Source organism: Silene latifolia, chromosome 3 (assembly GCF_048544455.1).
Source record: "Silene latifolia isolate original U9 population chromosome 3, ASM4854445v1, whole genome shotgun sequence".
Lineage (NCBI taxonomy): Eukaryota > Viridiplantae > Streptophyta > Magnoliopsida > Caryophyllales > Caryophyllaceae > Silene > Silene latifolia.
In genome coordinates this window covers 74641787-74649297 of record NC_133528.1, presented here as the reverse complement: position 1 = coordinate 74649297, position 7511 = coordinate 74641787, and the positions used below count along the sequence as shown (strand labels likewise).

The following is a 7511-nucleotide window of genomic DNA, read 5'->3' as shown; positions in this document are numbered from 1 at the left end:
AGCTTGTTCAAACTTCAAGTTGATTGTGTCAATGTGAGCACTAAGTTGAGCACCCAATTGAGTAACGGTGTCCACTTCATACTTTCCTCCTCTAGTAGCCTTGCGAGGCCTACTATATTGTGAATTATGGACCGCCATTTCCTCAATCTTGTTCCATGTTTGATTGTCATCAACTTCGGTGAACATTCCATTTGATCCCATATTGAGAATGTTCCTTGAATCTTCATATAAACCATTCCAAAATTGTTGCACTAAAAACCATTCGCTAAGTCCATGGTGAGGACATGAGCGACAAATACCTTTGAACCGCTCCCAAGCTTCATACAAAGATTCTTCATCCCTTTGCTTAAAACCCGTAATTTGAGCTCTTAGCATATTGGTCTTCTCCGGTGGGTAGAATTTTTTGTAGAAAGCTAGAGCTAGCTTCTTCCAAGAATCTATTCCAAGGGTGGCCTTATCAAGGCCCTTCAACCATTGCTTTGCTGTGCCGATTAACGAAAAAGGAAATAAGACCCATCTTATTTGGTCTTGAGTCACGCCCGTTTGAGAGATAGCTTCACAATAATCACAAAATGTTTCCATATGAGAATGAGGGTCCTCACTAGGCATTCCCCCGAATTGGCTCCTCTCAACTAGTTGGATGAAGGCGGACTTGGCAATAAAGTTTCCGGTAAGATGTTGTGGGGTAGGAGTACCATTTGGTAGATCCTCCTCGGTGGGTATAGAGTGTGACGAGAATTTAGGCATTATAGGTGGATTTTGTGTGGTATTGTTTAATGGGTTTTCTTCTCCTTCTATTGCGAAAGGATTGACAAACTCACTAGTGGGTTGAACAACTTCACCAACACCTCCCAAATTCCTCCTAACAAGTCTCCTATTATTCGTCAAGGTTCTTTCGATTTCACGGTCAAAAGGTAACAAATCTCTTTGTAACCTTCTAGACATGCAAAATATCAAACAACTCAAAAACAATTAGAACAAACCTTGAGGAGTTTTACTTCCCAAGGTGAAAAAGACACAACTAAAAACAATAAAAGAAATCTTAAATCAATTAAACACCGTCCCCCAAGAACGGCGCCATTTTTGATCGAAGCCATTTGGTGTTCACAATTAAGCATATGTGGTCGTTGGTCAATGGTCGATACAAAACACAATTTATACTTCACAAACAACTCTACAATTAGTAAAGAGGCAAGTAAAGGTCGGATCCCAAGGGACGGGTATTGAAATGAAGATTCTATTGTAACTAGTGGTGTCTAGGGGTGTCACAAATTGGGTTGATGTAGAAGGTTACTAAACTAAAATAGCAATGAAAATAAACTAACAAGACAAATGAAATAAGGGTGTAAACAATTGATTAAAAGCACTAGGGTGTCATGGGTTCATAGGGGAATCATGGGATATAATCATACAAACATGTTCTCAACTTATAAGCAAGCAATTATTGTTGTGATGGATTGAGTTGGGTTATATCTTACAATCCTAGGAAAGTTTGGGTCCCGGAGCCGAATCTCTTGGATTGTACAACACCTACAAGTCGACTTAGTCTTCCTTACTTAACACATGCATGGTCTAACAAGACTCGAGTTGGGTTATGTCTTACAAGTCAAGTTGAAAGGATAGAAGATGATAGTAAATGCAAGGATTCATAGGCTTAGCATTTCATCAAATATAACATGTGCATGTACTAAGATCAAAACAAGCAAGCAAATAAGATATGAAAGCATATTAATTTAAGCATGAATCATTCCCCATGTTGGTTTCCCTTAATCACCCATTAAACCCTAGCTAAGAGACTACTCACTCATTATCATATTGATCATGCTAGGAAGGTTGTCAATCATACTAACATAATGAAACATGATGAATAAATGAAAGTAATTAGCAATAATTAAAAAGGGATTAAGAGATTATACCTACTAATGATTCCAATAATAAAGCAAGAATAATAGAAGTACTTGAATCCTAGATTGAGAGGTTGTCAATCTCCCAATAATAACCCAAATAATCTTCAATTACCCAAAATAAAGTAAGAACAAGAGAGAGATTAAAGAACTAAAACTTGGATTAAAACTTGGTTAATATTTGATTACAATATTGAAGAGAGATTTGATTGATATTAACTACTCTAATTATTGATAAGAAGAACATGCTCCTCTAATTAGACTAATGGGGTATTTATAGTGAAAATTAGGGAGGATGCATTAGGGTTAACTAAGGGCTAAACTAGTAATTACACTTTTTAAGTTGAGCAAGGAGCCTCCGGGATTATCCGAGAGAAGGGCTTCTCCATTTCGTAGCTTGAAGAACGAAACTGTGCTGTGCTGTGATCCGTGCGGCTGGGAGTCGGGACGGCCGGATCTGGGATGGACGATCCGAGCGGATCAAGGAACAAGACGCTCGGACTGGCATGGGGAATCCGAGCGGATTCCTGGTGAGGACGCTCGGACTGGGGAGGACGGACGGATTCTCTACAATCCGTTCGGATTGTAGTTCAGCAACGTTCCTTCTTCTTTTTCTTCCCTTTTCTTCATGAATTCCTTGGGGATTTCCTTGGGGACTCAAGGATCCTTTTCTCAACAATGCTCTTCTACTATGCTATGTACAAAGGCCTTCTAGTCTTGTCTCTCCTTGATGCTTGGTCATTGAATATGATCAATTTAGCCTTGTTTTGCCATGAAAATGCAAGATTCTTACTCCTTTCCTACCAAGGGATCAAAATCTCAAAGAATATGCAAAACAAAGAACTAAAGATAAGAAATGACCCAAATAGGCACTAAAAAGCATGAAAACAATGGTAATTCGGGGGCTAAATATGCGCCAATTATGGTCGCATCACTCGTCTCGTCGGCGCGAGTTTTCTCATCTCCGCGTTTCGAATCCCGATTGAGTCAAGTATACCGTTGACGTTACACATTGCTGTTTCGTCAAAGAGCTTTCATCACCTTCGAGCACGAGGCTAGGGCACCCTCCTTACACATTTTTTTTATATTGGTATCCCTCTCGAAAATCGAGGTTTGATTGCTGGGTGTGTAACCCACCCTTTTAAACCAAAACCTGTGTCAGCATTATGCATAAGATAATGAAGATGCGAGTGCTTATGTGTTATGTGATCATAAGTCCTTCCGTGTCATTTCAAACTTTCAAAACACCGTTTTTGCGCCGTTATAATGGCCGTTTCAAACCTCGGTCTTTCGCCGATCGTTGAATTTCAAAGACACGCCTTTCTAGGCCGTCATAATGACGATTTTCAAACTCGGTTTTCTACAGCCATTTCAAACACGTCTTTCTAGGCCATCGTAATGACGATTTTCAAACTCGGTTTTCTACAACTTTTTCAAACACGCCTTTCTAGGCCGTCGTAATGACAATTTTCAAACCCGGTTTTTACAACCATTTCAAAAACACCTTTTTATGCCGTTATAATCGGCGCGTCAAAACACGGGTTTTAACCCGTCTCGCACCGACACAATGACTCTTTCAAAACCCGGGAAAGGCACACACCCCTTTTTTCAAAACATTTTCAATTTCCGAGGACCATACACCGTCCCCGAGACCTTCTCACACATTTCAAAACTCGATTTTCAAAACATACAATTTTGAATTTCAAAAACCGTCTTTGGAAGCAGTACATTGTTTTCAGAGCCAACTCAAAGTCAAACCGTCTTTTGAAATCAAACTTAAGACAACTTTCTACTGATCGACTTTCGGAGATCCCTATTCTTCGGAAGCCGTCCATAAAGCGACAAACGAATCTTTTTGAAAATCTCTGTTTTCGAAAATTTCAGTCCACCATTCCAAATCCGCCTCGTGTCTATCGATTCGAAGCAAGCGTACTTATGGGTCTTTATTTATGAGTCGTCTCACCTCGAGACTCGTTCAACGGCGCACGCCATTACGTTGGACGTTAGTCAAAGTCCGGTCAACACCGTCACATTCTAAACAGAGTCAACACCGAGGGACCACACACGGTCGTCCTCGTCTTGTTGAGTCTGATCTTTTTTCCGTCCTTTGTGTTGTCTGTGTTTAGTCATTAAAACGTGTCGGATTGAGATGTAATGTGAGCCATTTTTCTGCCTCAGAACCATGGCCCCGTCTTCAGCTTCGTCCAACAACAACAACAATGACAACCAAGATGTTACAACTGCTCAGCTAGCCAGCCTACTCACCGCTCTTAAGGTCACCCTTGACCGTGTCGAGACCAGTATCGACACCCTTGAAAGCAAGGAAATCAGAGAACACAACACTCTGCCTTTGACAGACACTGAGAAAAGGCTCAAACCTTTGGAGGAACAACTCCTAGCCCGTGGTAACAACATCCACCTTGAGAACAACCGAAGATTCGAACCCGTTGGGGACCAACTAACCGACAACTTTACTTTGTCTGATGTAGCCAAGTTCAAAGGAGGGGAGGACCCACTCAATCACATTCGGGCCTTCAAAGATTACATGGCCATAAAGGGGGTCAAACAGGAACTCTTCACCCGGATCTTTCCGTCATCCCTGGAACTGATCCCTCGCCAGTGGTACTATTCCCTCGACCCGAAGAACCTTACTACCTGGGACGAAGTCGCCGTTGAATTTGCTAAGCAGTATGCCGACAATGTCGAAATCCAAGCTAACACCCGCACTCTTGAAGTCCTGACTCAGAATGTAAGGATGGGTTCACAGAATTCCTAACCCGTTGGAGGAGGGTAAGCACTCAATTGGTCAGTAAGCCGAGTGAATCGACTCTGGTGGAGAAATTTGTCAACAACCTCCACCCGGTTTATGCCAACTTGCTTAGATACCAAAACATCAAAACGTTCCAGGACCTACAAATCCTTGGGACCCGCATTGAAGACGGCCTCCGCAAAGGTGTCCTAGACAAAACCACAGGTAGAGGCTACCAAGGACCTACATCCACGGCTCTTGCCCCTATGGTCAGACAAACAAAATTGATGAGGTTAATCTCTCCAAACCAACCACAAAGAAAACCGAGCGTCCTCAAAGAGTATTCACCAACTTGGGATCCACCTATGCTAGTGCCCTAAAAAGACTCATGGACCAAGGGAAACTAAAACCAATTGGGCCCACTCCGGATCCATCCGAGGCTATGAAAACCCGTTTCTGGAATCCTAATGCCTATTGCCAGTATCACCAGGGAAAAGGTCATGACACGGAAACCTGCTTTAAGCTCAAACACATCATCCAATTCATGATCGAGAAAGGAGGGCTACCTTTACCTCCACCGACAAAACCAAATAACAAAACAAACCCCTTGGGCATCCATGCTATCTCTGACGACGAGCTGATGTGACTCTTAATTGCGCACATTTAGTCCCCTAATTGAACTCATTTTGCATACTAATATTGCATTTCATGACCATTTTATCCGCCAATTCCTTCCTATTTTGCTTTCCTATTGCATTGTATATGTCTTGTAGGAAAGAAGCTAATGAGGCGGAATTCCCGTCTCTCGCGCATATTCGGAAGCTTGTTGATGATCTTGGATGGACTAGTATGAAGATAAGACAAGAACGACAACCAAGGACGTAGAAATAAAGAGTGTATAGAAGGGGCCATAGGCTTAAAAGCAAGGAAATGGAACACGGTCCCAGGATCCATGCATCCCAAGCTCTGGACGAGCATCTCAGCCTAAGATCCGAGCCTCCTTACCCAGGATCCACGCGTCTCAGCAGAGAATTCGAGCGTCCCAATGCCCAGTCCGATCGGATCCCCTCACAGGACCAGCCGTACTTCAAGCCAATCTGCACGGATCTTTTAAGGAGTTGCTACATGATCCGCGCATGTCCCTCGGGACTTGCAAAGCTCTATTCATCACTTAAGAATGTTATTTATTAATATACCCTTGCTTAACCTAATGATGTACCACTATATATACTCCATTTGTAATAATCAAACGACTAAGCCCTCTTAGTGGAGGCAAAGCTTCCTTAGATAGATTAAGCTCTCATTATGAGTAGATTAGAATAGATTATCCTTTAATCATTCCACAAAATCACACATTAATCTTTCCTTAATTATTGTTCAAGTTTATTATTGGATAATTCAAGTTTATTATTGGGTAATTGAAGATTATTGGGTTATTATTGGAGAATTGACAACTCTTCATCAATCAATCAAGTTTTCTTCTATTGTTCTTTCCTTTCCAATTGTTCATCTTAAGTTTGGTATAATCTCTTTACTCTTTACTCTTTATTGTTTATTTCCTCACTCTTTAATCATGTTTATACTTATTGTAATGATTGAAACCATTGATAACATGTCTTCCATGATAATGAGTGAGTAGTTACTTAACTAGGACTAATGGGAGATTAGGGAACGATAACATGGGGGTAGATTCATACTTAATCTAATATGTTATCACATTATTTCTTGTTTGTTGTAGTGTTAACCTATGCACATGTTATGTTTGATGAAATGCGAGCCTATGAATCCTTGAATTTTTTACCCATCTCTCATCTTTTCAATGAGACTTGTAAGATATAAACCAACTCGAGTCTTGTTAGACCATGCATAGAAGTGAATAGGAGGAAATTAAGTCGACTTGTAGGTATTGTAAAGTCTAGACGACTTGGCTCTGGGACCCAAATCTTCCTATGAACCGTAAGACATAAACTAACTCGGTTCCTCTACAACAGTAAATGCTTGCAACTATGGAAACATGTTTGTATGATCACCACCATGAATCCCCTATGAATCCATGACGTCCTAGTGCTTTTAATCATTTGTTTACATCTCTTAATTTATTGCTTGCTTTAATTTATTGCTTTCAGTAGTTTAGAACACAACAACGAACCCAAATCAATTGTGACACTCGCATAAATTGAAATAGATAGACTTAGAACCCAAAGCACACCGTCCCGTGGATCGACCTCGACTTAACCACTAACTAGTTATTTGTTGAGTTTATAAATGTGTTTGATGGAGTGAACAACGACTCGCTCACCATCACGAGCCAACCATGGATTTCTCGCATCTCATCCTGCCAATTGATGACGAGGTGAATACCTTGGAGAAGGATACCCTAGACGGGATATTCGTATTCAGCGCCGCAACCATGCTCACCATGTTCCAACAGGTTGAGGAAGCCATAACCAGTCTCTCGGTAAGGATTACCCGACTTGAGGACGCCTAGCACCGGTTGATTTTCAACCCACCAACACCAACACCGCGCCCGAGGGAGGGTCCTCAAAACGCTCAAAACTACCCACACTACGAAGGATTGCTCCCGCGACCATTCTGGCACGCACCCCACCATAATCAACCCCACAACAATCAACCCCGCAATAATCAACCTCACAAAAACTTCCCTCACAAAAACTATCCACCAAGGAATGCCCCACCAAGGTACCCTCGAGATCCCGAAATCAATGGTATCTGGAGAGACGACGTGGAGGATGTTTATATGGTCTCGGGAAAGAGCAAACAAGCAAAAGAGATCGGTCATCTTACCCAGTCCGGACGCCCCTACCAAATCCCGAACAATTCAACAGTCGTTCCAACAA

General features: G+C 41.7%; 1 non-coding gene across 1 annotated transcript; it reads left to right on the top strand.

The window, feature by feature from the left end:
• Positions 1 to 268: 268 nt before the first annotated feature.
• On the top strand, positions 269 to 375 carry LOC141650578 (small nucleolar RNA R71). The gene has a single exon (XR_012546603.1). It is a non-coding gene; the product is annotated as a small nucleolar RNA R71 (small nucleolar RNA).
• The last annotated feature ends 7136 nt before the right edge of the window (positions 376 to 7511 follow it).